This window comes from Notamacropus eugenii, chromosome 2, assembly GCF_028372415.1.
Source record: "Notamacropus eugenii isolate mMacEug1 chromosome 2, mMacEug1.pri_v2, whole genome shotgun sequence".
In the NCBI taxonomy this organism is placed as follows: Eukaryota; Metazoa; Chordata; class Mammalia; order Diprotodontia; family Macropodidae; genus Notamacropus; species Notamacropus eugenii.
Window position 1 is genome coordinate 43,059,234 of NC_092873.1, and position 23,228 is coordinate 43,082,461.

A 23,228-nucleotide genomic window follows, 5' to 3' on the forward strand; every position below is an offset into this window, starting at 1 on the left:
CTATAGTGAAAACGTATTCAGTAGGAAAGTATATGTAGATCCTATATAGAATTGTATGCCGTCTTGGGGAGGGAGAGAGGTGGGAGGGGGAAGGTGTGTGTGTGGGGTAAAAATCTAAGTTTTATGGTAGTGATTGTAGAACATTAAAAAATAAATAAAATTTTTAAAAAGACTTCAAAAAAAAAAAAAGATCAAATAGGGCCTGATCATTATCATCATACCAGAGTATGGGAGAGAGAAGAACCCGGTCGTGTCATCACAACTCAAATCAGGAGCTGAGATTGGAGATATGAGTCAACAGAAGATGAGGAACAGTATGAAGAAACAGCATAGGTCAAGATTATCTTAAGCCCAAACCTGAACAACTTAGAGAAAGAAATGACTTGACCATGTCAAGGCTACAAGAGTAACTGGAAGATATAAATCAAGAGATTTTGTTAAATGGAATTATAAATGAAATCAGAGTTCTTAAGGAAGGAACAAGAAGGCATAATTTAGAAAACCTTCCCCAAATAACAAATTCCCTAAAAATAAGGATAGACCAAGGAGCCCTCAATAGCTCCTTGAGACACCAAGAAATATTAGGACAAAATCAAAAGATTGAAAAATAGAAGGAAATGTAAATTACCTATTATCAAAAATAACTGACCTGAAAAACAGGTCAAGGTGAGACAATTTAAGAATCCTCAGACCCCCTAAAAATCATTTCCAAATTTAAAAAAAACCTGGATACCATTTTTGAAGAAATAATAAATGAAAACTGTCCAGTACTGCTAGAACTAGAGGGCAAGATGAATATAAAGAGAACCTACCAGTTACCTCTTGAAAAAAAAAAACCATCCAACTGAAAATTTCCAAGAGAGAAAAATATAGAACTTCCAGGCCAAACAAAGAATATTGTTAGTATCCAGAAAGAAAGAATTCAATGACCAAGGACCCCAATCAATATCACACAAGCCTTGGCATGGGACAATACAAAGTATGCTGGAGTTGGAGTCAGAGGACTTGGGTTCAAATTCCACCTCTGCTTTTTCCTACTTGTGTGGCTTTAGGCAAGTTTTTTAATCTCCCTGATTCTCATCTGGTTCCTTCCTCCAGTTCTTCATCTATAAAATGAGGTGGTTGGACTAGATTCCTGTAAATCCTTTTGGTCTCTAAAAATATGATCTCATGAACTAAAAGAATAGGAAATCTTGAAATATGAACTTCCAAAACAGCAAAAGACAAAAGTTAACGACCAAGAATGACTTACCCTGCCAAGACTGAGCATAATCCTACTGGGGTAAGAATGGACCTTAAATGGAAAAGAAGACTTTCAAATATTCCTGATAAAAAGACCAAAGTTGAATGGAAACCTGGAATTGCAAACACAGGAGTCAATTTACCTACAAAGGTAAATATATTTGAGCAATAGGAAGGGACTAAATAGTGCTGGAACTTACCTTCTAATAAAGGGGAAAAAATAAATACCACTTCAAATCCTAATGTTCTCAAGAGTCATAGAGGAATAAGACAGACAAAGAAAGATGGGATGTGATGTTGTTCTGCTCTGATGATTTTAAGAAAAAGGTAAATAAAGGAATACACTGGGGAAGAAATGAAAAGGAGATAGAAATTAAAGTGTCTCATACTTGGGGTATTCAAGAAAGGTATACAAATATGGAATCCATGGGAGTGGGCATCTCATGAGCTTCACAATTATCTGAAATAGACAAAGAAGTGTTAAACACATACTTACACACACACACACACACACACTCACACACGGGTGCAGGAACACATTAAACTCAACAGGAAAACAAGTAGGGATGGGGGAAAGAAAGATTTTAAAGGGATAATAGAGTCTGGGGTGGAATAGTTTTGAATTTCAGAGGGTAAATCATAAAGGAAGTGATAACAGGAAAGAAAATGTAAGAGCTAGTGACTGGAATATAGGTCAGAGGAAGAAGTAAATCACTTTACACATCATAAGTATTGAATGCCTTGCTTCTCTTTCACCCTCCTCTCCTTCTTTGTAAAGTGGAGCAGGGGCCAAAGAAAGGGGGAAAGTATAAGAGATTATGATGGACGGAAAAATATACAACTGGTGATCATAATTGTGAAGGTGAATGGAATTAATTCACTGATAAAATGGAAAAGGGTAGCAGAATAGATTAGAAAGCAAAGTTCAACCGTACATTGTTCACAAGAAAAATAACTGAACAATACAATGATCTAAGAGAATTCCAAAGGACATATGATGACAAATGCTATCTACCTCCAGAAAAAGATCTGATGGAGTCTGAAAGCAGATTGAAGCAAAATTTTTTCATTTATTTTTCTTGCTTTTTTTGCAACATGACTAATATGGAAATATGTTTTGCAAGATTTCGTATATGTACTTGATATCACATTTCTTGCCTTCACAATGGGGAGGGGGAAATGAGAGGCAAAGAGATAATTAAGGACTCAAATTTTTTTAAAAAAAAGAATGTCAAAAATAAATAAGATCTCCAAATAAATAGATGGATATAAGGCGAAACACTTGAAACACAAAAATTCATACAGTGTTAATATAAGGAACTGTGTCAGTCTCTCATGTGCTTCAGGTAAACTCATAAAAGCAAAGGTCATAATCATGACCCCAGACAAGGTAACAGTAAAAACAGACATGGTTAAAAGAGATAAAGAGAAATTATGTTATGCTTCAAAATACCACAGATAATAAAATAATATCAATACTTAATATATATGTAACAAATGGCATCGCATCTAAGTACTTAAAGGAAAAGTTAATAGAATTACAAGGAGAAAGAGAAAGTAAAACAATAATTGGAGATAGCAGTATTTCCCTCCTATATTAGGAGAAATCTAACAAAAAGATAAACAAAAAAAATTAAGCACTTGAATAAAACTGAAGAAAAGTTAGATATAAAAGAATTCTGGAAATCACAGAATGAACATGGAAAGGAAGATACAATTCTAGACAGAAAGAGATCTTTTTAATATCATTAAAAATGTATCTAAAATGAAAAGCAAGCAACATCTATGAGGGAGATAACCTAGAAACTTTCTCAGTAAGTACAGAAATAAAGCAAGGGTGCCTACTCTTCCTGTTATTATGGATATAGTTCTAGAAATTATAGCAATAAGATAAGAGCAATTAAACATATAAAGATAGGCAAAGAAGAGATAAAACTATCCCTAGGTACTGATGACATGATGGTTTATTTAGAAAATTCTAGGGAATCAGCAAAGATACTAATTGAGACAATAGTTTTAGCAAAAGTTTCAGGATACAATCAAAAGCATTTTTATATAACAAAATCTAAGAGAAGATAATAGAGCATTCCAATTCAAAATAAATACAAAATATATTAGGTGTTGGTCTTAGTCTCAGTCTCCTCTCTCTTGTCAACCCCCCCTTGCCTCAGTCTGAGGTGAACCTTGTGAATTTTGAAGACCTGGAAAACTTCCTATCTTCCCATTACAATCCTAACAGTATCCCTTGATCAGTTGACAGCTGTGTTTGCATTGAGACCCAAGGACTAATTAGATGAAGATGCAAGGCTTTACAAAGAGCCTTGTAGGAAAAGAAAAACTGTACCATATGCCAAAAGAACATCTTGAGAATGCCAGCAAAAAGCCTTCTAAGAGGTGATACCCTTGGCAACATAGCTCTCAAAGCCAATTTTTCCTTGGACTTATATACTTGTGAAAAAATGTGTCATATACTTTTGGAGGATATGTTTTGTACCAACTGTTTTACTATACCATCTTACTAAATACTCTTTCTTAAAAGCTAATTGAGCAGACTAATTGATTCTAATCTATAAGCATAGTTGAAAGGATATTGTGGGGACTCATGAGCTAAAGTAGTAGAAAGACAACCCCCAATTTCTCAGGGCTACCCCTAGAACCCTATGACGTGTAGTAACCACTCTGGAGACCCAACTTAGCAGTAAGAATGAAAGTTGGGATAATTGACTCAGACCATTTACTGCAGTAGATAACTGACAAAAGTTGCAGGATCAAATGATTTTACAAGTGAATTCTATCAAGCCTTCAAAGAAAAATTAATTCCAATATTATATAAACTATCTGCAAAAATAGGAAAAGAAGGGATCCTACCAAGTTCCATCTAAGATACAATATGGTCTTGATAATTAAGTCAAGGAGAGATAAAGCAGAGAAAGAAAAATTTAGGCCAATATCCTTAATTAGTATTGATACAAAAACATTAGCACAGAGACTACAACAATATATTTTCAAAAAGATTATACACCATGACAAGATTGGATTTATATACTGTGAATGTAGGCTTTGTTCAATATAAAGAAAGTTATAACCATAATCGATCATGTTATTACAAAAATAATAAAAATCACATGATTATACTGATAAGTACAGAAAAGTCATTTGAATACATGAACCTTTCATTAATATGATAAATAGTTTCTATTTAAAACCAAAAGCTACCATTCTCTGTGGTGGAGAAATATCAAAGACCTTTCCATTAAGATCAGTAGTTAAGCAACAATATTCATTACTACCATTATTATTTTATATAGGGCTACTATATGTATGTTATGCTTACCTATAAGGCAAGAAAAAAATCAATGAAACAAGCACAGATAAATTATTTCTTTTTGTAGATGATATGGTGGCCCACCTAGAAATTCAACTAAAATGAAATAATAACTTCAACAGTAGCAAGATAGAAGACAAACCCACACAAATTACCAGGCTTTCTGTACATTATCAACAAAACCCAACAGGAAAATTTAGAAAGAAAAATTCCATTAAAAATAATCTAAAATTGTACAAAATATTCGGGATGACAGAGAAGTGTTGGACTAGAGGCAAGGATCCAAAGAGATTTTCAGAAACGGTCAATGTATTCTGCTTGACCATGGTACCCTGTTTCAAGGGAAGATGTGTTTTGGGGGGTTTTTTGGAGGGGGAGGATTCTTGGGGAGAGAGGGACAAGGAAGAAAGGAGATAAAAATAAAGTATCTTGAAACATTTAAAGAAAATACACCAAAGCTGTTAAAAGGAGGGTTAGAAGGTAAAAATACAGCTTTGGAACTAAGGTGCTGAATTACATACATGCTTTAAAAAAAAGCTGTGGGTGCACTGTGAGATTTGCATTTCATACGCAAGCTTTTTTTCTTTGTAGGTGGAAACCTTCCTGTGTGTTGGTGTTCATCAAGCTCAGAATAACACAAAAGAATTTTTCAAAATAAATGCCTTCAGTATTGATTGATTACTCAACGTCCCTCTTAAAATACATCACCCAGAATCAAACACAGTACTCTAGGTGTGAGCTGGCCAAGACAGAGTACAGTGAGACTACCACCTGCTTCCTCATCCACAGGGTCCATTCGAAGATTCCAATCACTTCCTTAGGTTATGGGGAGGGAGCAGAGATCCTAAGAAAGTGTGGGTTCATTTAGAGAAGCTAGGAAACCTGAGGCAAGTCACTTAACCTCTGTCTGTTCCACTTTCCTCAACAATAAAATTTGGATCATAATGGCACCTACCTTAGAAGGTGGTTTTAAGGATCAAATGAGATGCTGGTAAAGTACTTAGCGTAGTGCCTGGCATATAGTAGGTATTTAATAAATGTTTAATAATAAAGTCACTGCCAAGTACAGTGCTAAGTGCTGGAGATACAAAGAAGTGAAGTAGACCCTGTCCTCGAGGAGCTTATTTTCTATTGGGACAAATAAGAGTTAACTATGGGCTATGACAGCCAAGAAGTGAATGCCATGTTTGGTTGCATTCAGAGTCTGTAGAGAGGTCATGGTTGTGTTCTGCCTTAGTCAGATTGCGCTTGGAGAATCGTGGGTACCAGTCTAGGAAGGACATCAATGGATAAACTTGAAAGGATCCAGAAGGCATCCAGGAGGGCCCAAATGACCTTGAGATGATTTTACTTTATTATATCTCTTGTTAAGTTTTATTTACATTGGTCTTCCCTTGTCTCTGTTTTATAAAATGATATTCCTCACAATTGTCTATCATCCATCCTCCTTCCCAAGAAGAAGGGCCTTGAGGTTACGCCATATGAGGATGTTTAGCCTGGACAGCAGAAGTCTCAAGGGGAGCTTGGTAGTTGTATTTAAGTATTTGAATGACTATCAAGAGGCATCTGCCTTGTTGGGCTTCGCCCTAGGGGGAGGACCAGGAATGGTGGCTGGAAATGACAGAGGCAGATTTCAGCTTTGTGTCAGGAGGATTTTTCTACCTCAAAGTGGAGGGGGCTGCCTTGGGAGGTAGTGGATTACCCCTGCTGGCTGGGGTGCCCAGGTAGAAGTGAGGCTAGCACTTTTCAAGCTGTCTAGGGCATCCCTGGTCAGATGCAAGTTGAGCTCGATCTCCTCTGGGGTCATTTTTTAACTCTGCCATTCTGTGGTTCTGTGAAAGTTCTCCAGCATAATTTTGTTTGGTAATGGGTGAGTCGCCATGAGCCACGTGGCTTTTGAGAGCTTTCTCCAGCAGGCCCAGTACCAGACCTGGGGCTAAGTAGGGGGAAAGGCAGAGCCTGGCTCCATCAACAGCTGCTTTCTATCCCAGTCCTGTTCCCGCCCCACTTCCCTTCCGAGGCTACTCATCCTGAGCAATGCCCATTCTCTCAAATTCCTGCAGATCCTTACGAGGCTGTTGAGTAAGGGGAAAAATGGGATCATGTGAATGCCTCTGGTGACTGCCAAGAGACTAACGTGGCAGACGCACACACCCACACGGGTGCACATATGCAAACACCACACACACACACACACACACACACACACACACACACAGACTTTACTTAGTACATACCTGAAGCACTCCCTGTCCCTCCTCCCGACCGCACCCCCTCAAAAAATTACACAAAACACACAAAATGGACAAAGGAAGGCACACATATACAGAAAACGTCAAACATGCAGATGCACACAACACATATACAAACTCAACTCTACACAGATAGGCAGAAATCTAAATGCATACAGACATGCTATCATTAGAATATACATGTACAAATGCAATTCAAGGACAAACGTGTGATCCATCCATATAACATAAACACAGAAACACAATTCAGGCAGACACAAATATGTAGGAATGCATGTGCTTAGAGAAACACACTGTCCAGGTGAGTCCTACAGACACACATCCACTGACATGCTGAGAGACAGGATCTGAGTTTGAGCCCCAACTTTGCTGCTTACTACCCAGGGAACCCTCCAAAGCACTTACCTCACTAGGGCCTCTCCTTCCCCATCTGTGGCCACGCACCTGCCTCTTCCCCCTCTGGATTTTCCCTCATGCTCCTCCCTATGTCTGGAATGCCTTTCTCTACCTGTAAAGCACCACCGATCCTTTACTGAATAATTCAAGGCTGTCTTCTACAGGAAGCCTTCCAGAGCCCACCAAGCAGCAATGACCTTCCCCAGCAATGTCCACACAGTGCTTACAGTCATAGGATCAGAGACCCAGAGCTGGAAGAGACCTCAGAAGTCATCCTGCTCATTTTACAGATGGGGAAACTGAGGCCCAGGGAAATTACAGGATCACAGAAATAGTAGTTGTTAAAGCTGGGATTTAAACCCAAATCCTTTGCTCTCCATTTCTCTAATGCACTTTCCAAGTGCTACTTTGTAATGGTATCTATGCTAATAACTTTTCTCTTCCTAGATGGTAAACCCCATGAGAGCAAGAATTCTTTCTCTAAAGTTTGTACACAGTACTCTGTATATTTGTTGTTGTTGAGTTGTTTCAGTCATAGTCAACTCAACATGACCCTATTTGAGGTTTTCTTGGCAGAGACACTTGGAATGGTTTGCCATTTGCTTCTCCAGCTCATTTTATAGATAAAGAAACTGAGGCAAACAGGGTGAAGTGACTTGCCTAGGGTCTACACATAGTAGGTGTTTAATTAGTATTTGCTACGTAGACTTGGACCTGATCCTGTTCTCTAAATGCCCAATCTTCACACAACTAACCCATTTATACCCCTGTAGTTTTGGTCTTTCAAGGTCAAGTTTTTTCTCCAATCAAAAAAAAAAAACAAACCCCTACCACCAAGGCCACCCAGAGTTGAAACACTTGGTACCTCTCTCCTGAACTTATAGCCTTTGTGGCTGATCTCTTGGCCTCAGTTAACCTCTCCTTTAAACTTCACAGCACTCATCCCCAACCTTGCTATGATCACCCAGAGCCTAGATTCTACTTATCCTCATGCTGAACAAAGCTCAAACTCCTTGACCTGGCATTCAAGGCTGTATACAACTTGGAACCCAATCTGCTTCATCACTTCTCCCCTTTCTATACCCTGCTTTCCCATACGACTGAATTCCTCATTCCCTAAATGTGCCCTGCATCTTTGTCCATGCTGTTGCTCCCATTTGAAATGTTCTTTCTCCCACCCCAAGCTTAGCCATCCTTAGCCTTCCTTCCATCAACCTTCTCAGATCCCCAGAGTTCACAAAATAGAACCATCCTCAGAACTGACTTCTATGGGAACTTACCAGATTGCACTTTCCCATGGCGCCCTTCCTAACAATCTCACACCCTCCTCCTGGAAATCACCCTGAAAGCATTTTGCATTTACTTATGGGTTGTCTTTCCTGATAGAATGGAAACTTCTTAGGGCTCCCTTAGTCCTTGTATCCCCAGGACCCCATATGAGATGGAGAATGGAGACTGGACTTGGGATGTCTTTGGTTCAGGGAACACCCAGGCGAGAAGAGTCTCTCCACAAATGCAGGTCAGCCCTCGATCTGTAAAATGAAGAAATTGAACTAGATGAGTTTTACGGATTCTTCCAGATTTAAATCTATGATCCTATTATCTTATGAAGTATTTGTGAACCTTAAGGCAGGACACTAAGTTCAGTGCCCTACCCACTGTACAACACTACCTTTCCAGAGTCTGCCTGGCCAAAGAGGTTTTTGAAATAGACTATTAAGGAGAAATCTTTTCCATTCAAGCACATGGGGGAAAGAGCCCTCCAGGAGAAACAGAAGGCTCAGTTGTGTACATCATGCAGAACATCCTTAGCTGGATGGTCACTTCAACATACGCAGCACTCATACCTTATAGCTCCCTACAGCTGGAGTTAGTTAATGGGTTTCTGTTGCGCATTTCATGCCTATCCCATTCAGTGGATTCTATTTCCATCAGACTAGGAAATTCCTGAAAGCTAGGACAACCTTCCTGTCTTCTCTGTGTCTTGTCTCACTGTCCCATCCAGTAAAATCTGAACTTTCCGGAATAGGACTATTTCCAGTCATCTTGATCTATATCTTGCCACTGGACCCAGATGGTTCAGGAGGAGAGAATGAGATTGGTGACTTTGCACAGCCCTGCCTCACTTAAATCTAATTCATTTACATGTTATGATATCTCCTTCCTGATGTCATGATCCTCTTCGAGAACATAGGACAAGCAACAACCTGTGAGTAGTTGTAGTTGCCCCACTGGGGAACCAACTGGCCAGTTCCAGTTGGGCAATACACCTCCTTCCTACTTGCCTTCCTTCCCATCCTCTTCTCCCTCCTCTCCCTCTGTCCACATAAGGAATCATACCCCTACTGGTGGGTGTTCTGCCCAACGGGTATAAATTTTGATGGCTGAAACCTAGCAAAATATCTTGGAGTTTACAGGCTATGTTTCTTCTTTATAGACCATGTCTTAAACCCAAATCACTCCAGTCCTCATCGTTTGGCCAACAATAGGTTCCAGCCCAAGCTTCTCTTGGTCATTGTTTGGATTCTGATGGCTCAGAGAGAGTGTAAATAGTAATTGTTTTTGTTTTGACCAGAAACGTAGCTTCTCCTCCTAGACTGATTTTTTTTTTTGACTAGGTAAAAGAAGCCATTCTTTGCCTCATTTTTACCTAGCCTTAATCACTGAATGCACATTGCCACAGTCAAACTGAGACCTGGGAAGAACCTTAGGTTAAAAAGGCCAAGATCTCCCACTGCATCAGGGCCATCTCCAGTCATACCGATCTATATCATGCCACTGGACTCCGGAGGGAAGAGTAAGACCAGTGACTTTGCACAGACCTTCCTCACTTAAATCCAATTAACCTGCAAGTCATGACATCATCTTCCTGACGTCACAGTTATCTCTGAGAACACAGGATAAACAATACAAACAACTTTCTGGGAGAAGAAAAACAAGCTATTCTTAGGAGGCTTAGATTTCCTGATAGCTGAGAGTTTGCCATCAAAAAAATTTTTTTTAAATTTTAACTCTTTCGAATGAAAGGATAAGTTCTTCTCTGCCTTCTTAAGCGAAATAAACCGAACATAATTTAATCTTTGCTTGATGAGTTCATAAACTTATGTACTTTAGTTTCTGTGCTAGGCTGCAATATAGGGATGGCTTTGAGGTTCTTTAGCCCTATGTTAAACAATTCTAGAGTGCCCAACTTTTAAATTTTTTAGTCCATTTAAAATGTTTTCCTACTTCCGCCTTTGCTGTCAGTTATCCTTTCCCCTCCCTGCCCCTCTACTCTTGCTTGTTTCTGCGTACAGCAACTCCTTTCCTCTCTTTAAATTTGCTGCTTCAGCAAAGATCAGAAACTGCAGCAGTTCAATTCAATTCAACAAGCACTTATTAAACACTTACTGTGTGTAAGGCACTGTGTTTGGTACTAAGTCTACAAAAACAATGAAAACAAACAAAAATGGTCCCTGACCTGGAGGAGCCTGCATCCCGCTGAGGGTAACAACATCTAAACAGTTAAATACCTGTGAGATTATGTTAGAGGAGCCAAAGAACATTACTACTAGGTCATCTACTAACGGGTCAACATCATCTTCTTGAGTTCAAATGTGACCTCAGACACTTACTAGAGGAGTGATCCTGGTCAAGTCACTTAACCTTGTTTGCTCAGTTTCCTCATCTGTCAAATAAACTGGAGAAGGAAATGGCAAAACACTATAGTATCTTTGCCAAGAAAATCCCAAATGGGGGTCAAAAGAGTCTGAAACAACTGAAACAACTCAACAACAACCAAGGAGAATCATGGAGGTGACATGAGCCAAGTCTTGAAAGAGGACAGAGAGGGGCATAGGGGGCAGAGTGCTCTAGTCATGAGGGACAGCCAGGGAAAGGGGTGGAGGTGTCAAGTTTGGGGAACACCATGAGGCCAATCTGGCTTATTGTCAACAAAATTAGAGGAAGGTGAAGATGTGAGGAGCTCTGCTAGGTTTATTATGTTCACTTTGGATTCCTCCCCAGGTCCCTCAGATGGCTTCCCCACCCCCACTCCTTCAGCTATGTTCTGGATATGGGAAGTCCTTGGATTACTGACCTCAGGATGAGCAAGTCTGAGGTCACTCACTGTTATGAATTAACTGATCCAGATAGCAATCCATATAGAAAATGATGAGCTGGATTTGCCCACAGAGGACTTGCCTTAGACCCTCCTTTCTGCCATCAACTAGTTGTGAGACCCTAAGTGAATCATTGAACCTCATTCTCCTTATCTATAAAAAGGAGAGTTTAGAGCGGAGGACCTGTGAGGGAGGGTCTGGGGGGCAATGGACATCATGTTGGACTAGGGTTGGAAAGACCTGTGCTCACATCACACCTCTGACACTGTATGACCCTGGGTAAGCCACATAATTCTCTAAGCCTCAATCTCCCCATCTGTAAAATGGAGAGACTGGATGGGATGGATGATCTATAAAAAGTCCCTTGAAACTTTAAATCTATGATCCTATGACTTCTAAGAGCTCAAAATCTATGAGTCTGTGATTCTAATTGAGCCTGACAAAGGTCTTCCAAATGTCTGACAGCTCTCCTAGAGAGGACCCTGGAAGGGAAAAAGGGGACTCAGAAATGAAAGCTGAGGACAGTGGCTTGAAGTGGGTTGAATAGATGAGTTAAAATATCCTCAGAGTTTGCTGCCCTTTGGGGGATTAGCCACATGTGGATATATTTTAATCATTCACTCTCCAGCTCACCAAAAATGCAGTCTGAGATGCTTTCCAAGAAGCAGTTCTGGCTTCACTCTTTCCACTCCTTTTTGCCCATGGGCAGGCCTGGTGCAGCCTGGGCACTTTGAGAGGGCAGAGACTGCCCAGACGAGGGTAGCCATCCTGGGATGCCTTGGGGCACCCCCAAGAGGGAACCTCTTGGAGATCTTCTGCACAGGGAGAAGATGGAAGAGAGGAAAGTAGCCAAGGACTTGTTGGCCATCTTTCTTGCCCCTCCCACCCCTATCCCTCTTTGTTTGGAGGCCAGTGAACCCAGCTGCAGAGTCTTGGAGGTAGGATGTATTGGGGCTTTAAACACACCCCGTAACACCAAAAATGTAGAAGGGACCCCCTTTGCATCCGGTTTCTCTAGAGAGAGTCAGAGATCTGAAAAACTCATTTATCACCCAGTGACCAAGTCCCCAACTAGGTTAGAAGCTGATGATAAATGACTCTGAGTTCACCAGGGCCAGCTGGCTCAGTTTCTCCTCTCCCGGGTCACTGGCTGCAACCCTAACTAGGATTGTTTGAGTCATGAGCAACAATGATTTCCTGAGCACTTACTATGTGGCACAGCACTGTGCTAGGCACTGGGGGGAAAGGGAGGGGAGGGGGAAGGGACAGGTGTCAAGAATTAAATTCTAGAAGGATTTATTAAAGTATTTGCTGCACGTTCAGCATTGTGTTAGCTGATGAGAAAACAAACAAAAATGAAACAGCCCCAGCCCTCAATGAACTTCCATTTTACAGTGTATACACAGAAAAGATAATATAAATAACTTCTTTTTTTATAAAAGAAATCTAATTTTTGTTAATGTCTTTTGTTTTTGTCATTTTCATTTCTGAATATATACTTCTCTACTAGATAAGCCACTATTCCAAGTAACAAAATTTTTTAAAAGAAAGAAAAAAAGCAATTCAGTAAAAAACCACCCAACGCATTTCTGATTTCTGATGGTATGTGCAACATTCCACACCCATAGCTCCCCACTTTTGCAAAGGTTCCATTCAGCTATGGATTGACAATCTTAGGATTATTTCACCATCTTACTCAAGGGTCCAGGTGACTGGTTGCTCTAATTGTCCCCATCTCTCTACTCCAGGTCAGGCCTGTTTTCCCATTAATAATAATAACAGATATTTACATAATATTACTTTCAGGCTTGCAAAATGCTTTACAAATGTTGTATCATTTGATTTTCACAATGACCCTGGATAGATGATGTTATTACCTCTATTTTATTGGTGAGAAGTCATAGGTAAAGTGACTTGCCCAGGATCATACATCTAGTATGTGTCTGAGGCAGGATTCACACTCAGATTTCTTGACACAAGGACAAGAGCTCTATCCTCAGTGCCATTTTGTCACCTATTCTGGCTATTGTCCAGGCACACTGTGACTGCCTCTTCCCTGCTCCTTCTCTATCTGACCCCCTCCAGCACTACCATATCACCCACTCCAGCTCCCCAGGAAAGTCTCCTCATCCCAGGCCCTTGGCTTCCAATGGAGCTCTCAGCTTCCCTCTCTACTGACCTGCCTCTCTCCTGGGTGACCTTAAGCTCTCCACCAAAACTCTGGAAAGAATTCAGAACCTGGGTTGTTTATTATCAGAAGTCTCCTCCCTTCCTGTTAACAATCTCATCTTTCATTGATCTATCATGGTGTTCATATGTCCCCCAAGTCTCTCCATTTCCATTTTCCAGGTCTGGCTCCATTTCCCTTCATTGTCTATAGTCCAGTTGGCCTAGTCTCATCTTAGACAACCCTGAGTCTCGTGGGGAACTCTGCCTTGGGACCCAGAAAGGTCCATTGAAGACAGCATTAACTCTGAGTCAAAGGACTTGGGTTTGAATCCTACCTCCAACCCTTACTCCGCTTACCTGGAGTGACCTTAATCCACTTCTCCACCCTATGTCTCAGTTTCTTCATCTGTAAAAAGAGAGGGCAGAGAAGAATTTATTCACTAACAACCTGTAAAAATAAACAACTTTGAAAAACTCAAGAACTTTGATAAATGCAATGACCAGTCAAGTTTCCTCAGGACTCACGATGCTGCCCAATGTCTGACAGAGGTGACAGACTCAGGGTGCAGACTGAGACATACATTTTTTAGACCAGGGCCAATATATGAACTAGTTTTGCTTGACCATATGTATTTCTTACAAGGGGTTTCCTCTTCTTTATTAAAAACAAGAGTGGGCAGAAGAGAAAACATTTTTGTTCATTAAAATAAACAACTTTAATGACAGGAATGAGGGGGTTTGACCATATGGCCTCTGAAGTCCCATCTAGCAACTTGGGGACCACTAATGGCTTCTTATCAGTAAAAAGTTCTACCACCAACTAGCTGAGCCAAATCACTTTGCTTCTCCCAACCTCCCCTTTCCATCATCATCAAACAAAGATCAGAGAATCCTATACTTAAAGCTGAAAGAGGCCTTAAAGATCATGGAATCTCATTTCACAGATGAGAATACTGAGTCCTGGAGAGATTAAGTAAATTCACACAGTTCATAAACTCTAAGAGGCAAAAGAAGTCTCTGTCACTTCAAACCCAAGACCTCACAGTTTCTGGTGCTAGAGTCAGGCCTGGGCCCAACATTCCAAGCCCAACATTCTAGGCACTGCACTTAGGATCTTTGAGCCCCTTCAGCTCTGACACCCTGCCTCTCTGCCGATTTTCTCATTTTCCAGACTTCTGGAACCCAACTCTTGTTCCTTTTGGTTCTTCTGCGACCCGCCCAGACTCTTTTCCTGCTGACTCAGTTGCCCTCCTGCGGTGGTGGGCCTGGCCCCAAGGGCTGGGCTTTGCAAGGGAAGCCAGTCTGTTTGGCTTGGCTGACTCCAGACTCAACCCCTGTCTGGGTCTGGCTGTGTCTCCCTTCTGGACGAGTTTTGCCGTTGCTGCAGATGGAAAGGAAGGCAGCTCAGCTAAGGGACTGATAGGCCCATGGGGATAGGGAGGGGAAGGGGCCCTGAACTTAGAACTTCCCTCTGTTCCCACTGACAAATAATCATTGATCTATGCTATGTTTGCAAACTGAACTAACGTGTGCAAATGCTCAAACTATAGACATACAGATATGTACATCTATGTAGATGGATTCATCAATGGATGGATGGATGGATGGATGGATGGATGGATGGATGGATGGATGCACAGACGGACACCTATTTATTACAAGGATCTTAACCTGGATAATCTCGAAGGTTCTCTCCAACTCAAAATTCTATGATATTCACATACATACTCACAGAATTTCTCAGACCTGACAAGCCTTTTCAAGTTTGGCCTTTCCTTAGGAATGGTCAATGCCTAGAAAGCAGCCAGCTGCCCCAGCTGCCAATGAGCTTCAAGGGTTTTCTGAGAGGACTCCTTTCAGCTCCTCCATCGCCTGCTTCTCCTCCCAGACCCCCCTCTCATCCCCAGGACCTCCCAGCCCTTCTGTCCCCAGTCCCTCTGGTCCACAGGAAGGGATTTCAGAACTCAACCTCAAAGATTCCTTAGTCCCCGGCTTGGGAAGGGAGATGAGTCACTGACCCTCCCTTTTAACTCTTTCAAGGGGTGTGTGGGGAAATGGAGACAGGAGTGATGGAGGGGAGATTGATGTGCAATAATGGATGATGGCAGCTCTCAGCAAAACTGTGAAGGAAGCCTAGAGGGGAGACCCATCTTGCCCCTCCTCAGATACCTCAGGAGCCCAGGGTCTCCATGTTCTCTGCTTCTTCTCTTTTGGAAGAGTGGAAAGACCCCAGAGTTGGATATAGAAGACCTGGGTTCAAATCCTGCATCTCTCACTTACTGTATTTGTGACCTCCTTCCTCAGTTTTTTATCCTTCCTTAGTTCCCTCATCTCTAAAATGAAGGTGTTATATATAACCTATGACAAATTGCTTACCTTCTAAATAGGAGTGGTGGGGAGGAGAAGGAGGGTGGGAGAGAATCGGGAATTCAAAATTTAAAAAACAGAATGTTAAAATTATTTTTTAGATATAATTGGAGAAAGATAAAACAAATATTAAATTTTAAAAACTTGAAAAATGTAATTAGAAAATGTTTAACAAAATGAATAAAAATACAATGCAACATAAAAATAGAATAAAATGAAAGCATTGGACTGGATCAGGAATTCTTGAGTTCTAAAAAAGGGGCCAGAGGACAGATTTCAAGGAGTCTGTGAAGTTGGATGAAAAAAAATGACATCTTTATTTCAATGTAATAGATTTCCTTTGCAATCTTATGTATTTTATTTTATGCACTTAACAGCATTACTCTGAGAAGGGGCCCACACGCTTCACCAGAGGGACCCTGGACACAAAAAGTCTAAATTTTTGGTCCACTGGGGTCACAGCACCTACTCCTCCTATTCATCAGATTGGCCCTGTAGGAAAAGGAATCAAGGGCTTTTATGAGCATGGGAAATAATAACTCATATTTATTTGGGAATTTTTTATTTCCAGGCAGCACAGGAAAGTGTGGATGGAGCATATAAGGAAGAACTGGGTTTCCAGCTCCCACTCAGAAACTTACAAGCTGTGTGACCCTGGGCAAGTCATTTAATCCTCTGAGCCTCAGTTTCCTCATCCATAAAATGAGGATAATGTTAGTACCTAGCTTGGTGTAATGGGAGTACCAAAACCCTAAATACAGACAAAAGGATTTCACTAACCACATAAAAAAAAGACTCACATGTTCTTCCATTAACTATGGGCAAGGTCCAGAGAGAGATACAAGGAGAATAAGACATGGTTGCTGCCTTCCGGGAGCTTCCCATCCAGGGCTCTCTCAGGATTGCATCAGGGCCAAATGCTTGGTAGTGTTCATTCCAAGGTGCGCGCGCACACACACACGCATACAGAGCAAACCTCAGCCTCTCTGGGCAGAACTCCCAGCCTCTCTCAGCTCCAACAGTTCAGTGGTTCTCCCTTCCCTCCTTCCCAGCAGCTTCATGAAGCCTGCATGACGTGGCTTTCTTTTCTCACAAATGGATGTGGTCAGCAGGCAGGAAGACAGTCGGCAGCTGGTCAGCAAACACAGATGAGTGTGAAAAGAAAAGATTTCTACTCAAACACCTAACTTCAATCTCCCCAGAGAATGTCTCCACTTTCCTGGGTGGTTAACGGTGACCTTAGCCTGGTTGTTCATATTACTACTACTACTACTACTACTACTACTACCACCACTAATGTCAATGCAGATATATTATTACCAAAAATTATTATTATTGACAATAATAATATAAGACATAGCTAATATTATTACTGGTATTAATTATTGGTAATAACAGTATTATACTGTATTACACTATACAGTATAGTACTTAATAATATGACACTAATCATTATACTATATGCTATATACATATGCATTATATAAGGCATATATACTATATACACTATTTACAGCATATATACCATACATACTATAGATACTATCTACCATACTAGACATAGTACAGACACTGTGTACCATACTATATGTAGTATACACATTTGTGTACCATACTATACATAACTGCCTCCTCTCCTCCCCTCGCCTCCCCTCTCCTCTCCCCTGTCCTGTCCTGTCCTGTCCCTTGTCCTGTCCCCAAACCTCAAACCTACTACACTCTGAAACTAGAGCTCCAATGGGCCCCTGCCAAGGGCTCCTGGACCCCCCTAGCTTTGCAGGGATTATCAATAGTAACTGTTGCTGTTTCCCTCCCAGCCTGATGTCTTTCTTTTTCTTGACCTCATTAAAGGGGCCACGCCCCTCCTACTTCTTAAACAGATCTATTTAATGAATGGGCATTGCTTCACCCTAAGTGAGAATCTACAAAGACCTTGGCCTAAAGGGCCCAAGGTCTCCCGGTGCATCCTGGGCCACCTCCAGTCATCCTAAGGAATATCAGGTCACTGGATCCAGATGGCTCTGGAGGAGAAGTGGGGCTGGTGACCTGCACAGCCCTCCCTCACTCAGAACAAAGTCAAGTGCGAGTCATGTCATCATGTCTCTGATGGCATGGTCTTCTTCGGCAATGAAGGATGAACACGATACACACTGTGTACCATACAATACATAATATATGTATATATTATATTATGCTACAAAATATATATACTATACTAAATATTATACCACTATTATTACACTATATGCTGCATTATTATTACTAATAATGATTGGTAATTATTATTATTGGCATTTAACAGTCATTATTCTCACCAATACTATTGATAATCATAACGATGATGTAAATAGCACTTTTAGGTTTGCAGAGTGACTTCCAGAGATGGGCTGACAGCCCCACCGTCACCCAGCCTGACGCATTGCTGGGTGAGCAAGCAGCATTTTCTGGGATTGTTGGTTGCCAATTGAAAGAAGCTCCTTCTTCTGGCCTCCGATGTCTGGAGGTTCTGGCTGGTCTGTTGCCCACTTGGAAAGTAACTTTCCAAGGAGTCAAATGACTTCCCTAAGTCAATAGTTTCAGAAGGAGGAAGCACCCATTGCCAAGTTTTGCGGGATTTAGAGATGGGCAGGCTTTTAAGAGATCTTCTAATCTAATCTTCTCTCTGGTTGACAGATGAAGCTCATGAGAACTCTTCAAAGGTCACTCAGCCAATAAATACCAGCCCGAGTCAGGACCCCCACAAGGGCTTTCTGACTCCTAATTCTGTTTCTTTCCACTCTATCCAAATCTCCAGGTACTATTCTATTTCTCCCTCTCAATCAGGTTATAAAACACCTACCCAACATGTGGGTTTGATTTAATTTGTTATTGTTGGTTTTTTAAGATTATATTAGTGATTTTTGCTTTCAAGTCAGCAATGGTTTCTGGAGATAGCCCTCCTGGGTGGCCTTTGTTTGTTACAAAGGGAGAAAAAAAAACAATTAAGCAAAACCAATAGACAAGTGTGTGAGAGTGTATGCAGCATTCCAAACCCACGGTCCTCCACCTCTTCAGGGAAAGCCAGAGTATTTCATCATCTCATCTCCAGGTTGATTTTGTTTCTATCATACTTGTTACTACTTTTCTTTAAACCATGGTGAATATTCAGAGGGAATAAGGACTAGATTCTTTATTCCTTAAAGGAGCTAGTGTCCTGAAGGAAAGATGAGCCACTTCCAGATGTCCCAAGGAGTCTGTCATACTACTTCTGAGTTTCTAATTCCCTGGATCTAGAACACCAGCATACTACAGCAAAGAGAGATTTAAGGAGTGCCCCACACTTAGCCTAGAGACTCACAGATGGCAACCCACATCAAAAAAGGCAGCTGGAACTCTAACAGACTGACTCGCCCCACAACTATCCAAACACGGCCTCAGCCTCAAGGAGACAATGAGAGCATTGAGGATGAAGAGTTGGCCCACAGCAGAGGAGTGAGACCTCAGCTGCCTGGAGGATTCTGGGGGCACATCGAGCCCAGGCTGCTTGGGCTCAGCTGAGGCCGTGGGAAAGTATGCCAATGCCCTCCTCACCTAATAAGGATGTTACTTAAGCAGCCCAATCAATTTTCCCAATTTCCCTTCCCATCACTGCTTGTCAGCAAACATTTTTTCCGAACATACTCACTTGGATCACACCCATTGGCGCAGGCTTCTTATGATGGACCCACTGCCTTAACATGGAAGAGAGGCCTGGTAGGGTTGAGTTAGGCAACTGAGTTTTGGGGACTCAAGGCGGGGCTAAGAATCTCCCCTCTCTCCCATCTCATTTGCTTTGCTACTCTAGAGGAGCAAAAACAGAGTAGCCAGGACATTTAACTAGCTAACTTATCATGCCTTCAGGTTTTTCATCTGTAAAACAGACATAATCCCAACCCTGCCTACTTTATAGGACTTGGGGTAAGTGCAATGGAGATAAGAAGAAAAAGCTAAAATAGTCCCTGCCCTCAAGGAGCTTACATTGTAATGGGGCATACTGCATCCAATAAGTGGGTACATACAAGAGACATACAAAGTAGAAGGAGGTGATCTCAGAGGGAAGGCATTAACAGTGGGGAGGACTCAGAAGGGTGTTTTGTAGAAGATGGGAGTTGAGATGAATCTTGAAGGAGGCAAAGAAGGCAGAGGGGAAGTGGAAGGGCATTCCAAGTAAGGGGAACAGTCATGCAAAGACACACAGGTGGGAGATGGGTACAATGCGAGCACTAGCAAAAAGGTGGGTGTTGGATGGGAAAGTATATGGATGGGAGAGAAGTATAAGGTGGAAAGGGGTCCGGTAAAAACCTTTGAATACCAAACAGAGCATTTTATATTTGATCCTAGACATAAAATTGGGGCAGAAAAGTTTATTGAGTAGGGAAGGGGGGGTGTGTGTGTGTGTGTGTGTGTGTGTGTGTGTGTGTGTGTGTGTGTGTGTGTGTGTGTGTGTGTGTGTGTGTGTGTGTGTGTGTGTGTGTGACAGAGAGAGACAGAGAGACAGAGAGACAGAGACAGAGAGAGAGAGGAAAAGAGGGAGAGAGATGGTCATTGCTGTGCTTTAAAAAACCCATTCTTAGAAAATAAGAAATTCTGAAGAATAAGAAATTCTGATAGAAACCATCTAAGGACAAACCACTGTCAGGATTTGCTGTTGAGTTGTTCAGTCATATCTGACTCTCTGTGACCCCATTTGGGTTTTTTTTGGCAGACATACTGGAGTGGTTTGCCATTTCCTTCTCCAGCCCATTTTACAGATAAGGAAACTGAGACAAAAAGGGTTAAGTGACTTACCCAGGGTCTCACTGCTAATAAGTCTCGGAGGCTGGATTTGAACTTGGGTCATCCTGACTCTTGGCCCTGCATTCTATCCACTGCACCATCTCGCTGTCCCACTATCCTGATAAAATTTAATATTTTATAGTTTATTGGTTGAATTCTCTAAGATATTTTGAAATCTACTACACTAAATCTACCATAGGAATTTGTTGTCTGTTAGATCATGAAAGATAATAAGCTTCTAATGTATTATTTTAGCCACCAGGCTACATAATTAGAAGTATTCAGTCAGTGCTTACTTTTTGCAGCCTACAAGGAAGTGCTGCATTGTCTTCACCATATCCTTGTGTAATATGAATTGGTCACTAGATCTGGGCTTCTTAAAGATAACTTGAAATTTCTGGTGTCATTGACTTGGTCCTGAATTGGCATCAAAACCATCTTGGCTTCCACGAACCAATCTCATCCACGTTTGAAGCATCTTTGTTCCCATGCCGTTGGATGGGTTTGTGTGAACATCCCCCATGGATGACTCTTGGCTTCTCCTCTTGTATCTCGGGGGTTTCATGGGCTCTAATGAGAAGGAAAGCATTTCAGTTACATTCGACAAAGCCCATGGATGGATTCCTGTTACAAGTCGTACCACTGCTGGCAAAGTGACGTCTGCTTATTCCAAAGTGTTTCGGCAGGTGCTTGACCTTCTCATCACGTGCTGTAAGAAAGTCGATTAATTGTCTTCCTCCTTTTTTGGACAGAACCGAGAAAGCAATATATGCACAAAACTAAAACAAGGTAATTTTTCCAAGAACAACAAAATCGAATGCTGTGAAATTATACTCTTAAGCTTAGCTCCAAAGAGATAGGAGAAATCTACCTGCTCCAACTTCTTTACGGGGGATGACGTACGCAGAACATCAAGCATCAGAGAAGACTTTTTTTTATATGTTAGTTTTGCCCTTTTTTTCTCTTTATTTTTTATTGTAAGGGATGGTTCCCTGGGAGAGGATGAAAACGGAGTCACCATGGAAAAAGGTGATGCTATCCACCTCCAGAGAAAGAACTGAAAGAAGTATGCATAGTATGGTGCTTCTCTAGTGAAGGGTGGGAAGGGAGGGAGGGAGACAGTTCAGAACTTAAAATGTAACAAAAAATAAATTTGATTTTTTAAAAAGAATGATAATAGAGGGGATTCTTAATCAGAAAAAGGTTGCCTTAGATGATCATCCTTTTAGCCACCCCCCTTCTGAAGCTCTGTAACGCTGTTAAACCAAAAAGGGATGATGACGAGAATCCGTGCCTTCTTACGTGGTCAGTTTCTCTGCTGATCTCTTCCCTTCCCCAATGGACTCAACTCCACCCCTGGACAAATGAAGAGACTGACCCCCAGAGAGCTGAGATAATCTGCCATAATTTCAGTGAGTAGGTAACGGAAGCTGGAGGAATCCTAACCCCTAACCAGTCTTCTTCCCACTGAGGCACACTCTCTTTTCCACCTTATCTTGGGGGAAGGGAGAGGGGGAAGAAACAGCTAAATTAACAAAAACTAAAGGTATCAGAAAATGTAGGCAGACATCAGGCATTCGTCCCTGAATCCAAGGATACAATTAACTCTCAAACTTTTCCTTGTTCATATTCGTTGTAGTGTCCAAGTTGATTATCAAGAAGACCCTTCAATGGCTTATGGCCAGGATCTAAGTGAGCTTGGGCAACTCACTTCCTTTCTCTGTGCCTCAGTTTCCTCAGCTGTAAAAGGGACTGGATTAGTTGATTCTTAAGGTCTCTCCCATCCTCACATATACACTCCTATGTATGATCTTTGTAGATGAACCCAATACAGATGACAGTGATATTCCTGATAACGGCTCCCAGACATCCTTGCTGCTACCCTAACACTGGATTTTTCTTTTTTTTCTCTCCATCCACAAAAACTAACTGCTCAAGAGTTATAGGCCTTCCCTGGAGCCTGGCAGACACCTGGAAATGATTTATCTTTCAATGGCTTGGGCGGTAAAGAGGGCTGCCATATGGTAAATCACCTCACACACCTTAATTCAAAGAGAAACATCATTGACAGGGATACATGCCCAGCCTGATGGCCAATGCTCAGTGTGCCAGACAAAATGACAGACGAATCCCTTGCTCACTTCCAAAGTGACTGTAACCTGGCTCAGCTGAGCCCAACCAACAGAGACCAAAATGGGTAAATGTAGCCACATTAATGCTCCGGATGGTGGCACTAAAAGAAGAGAAACTTCCTGAAAAATATAGGCACAGATCTGGAAATATAACGACCCCTTTAAGGAAAGCACCCTAGCCCTGACATTTGTGGCAGAGCAGAATGGTCTACCCAGTTCTATTCACCCTGAATACAGGTGACTAAGACTGAATAGGAATAATGACACTGATTTGGTGGTTCACATTCAAAGACCCAGGAAAAGAGTTCTGGACTAAATCAGAGATTGGGTTCAAATTTCAGCTCTTTATCTATAAAAGGCAACTAGATGATGCAGTAGATAGAGAACCAAGCCTGGAGTCAGGAGGACCTGAGTTCAAATCCAGTTTCAGACACTTCCTAGCTGTGTGACC

The 23,228-nt window shown here is 41.5% G+C and overlaps 1 long non-coding RNA gene across 1 annotated transcript; it reads right to left on the reverse strand.

Moving 5' to 3' along the window:
• Positions 1-512: 512 nt before the first annotated feature.
• On the reverse strand, positions 513-17,185 carry LOC140525060 (uncharacterized). Its single transcript, XR_011973915.1, has 3 exons — positions 16,652-17,185; positions 13,842-13,890; positions 513-8,747 (listed from the first exon to the last, which is right to left on the reverse strand). It is a non-coding gene; the product is annotated as an uncharacterized lncRNA (long non-coding RNA).
• Positions 17,186-23,228: the final 6,043 nt, after the last annotated feature.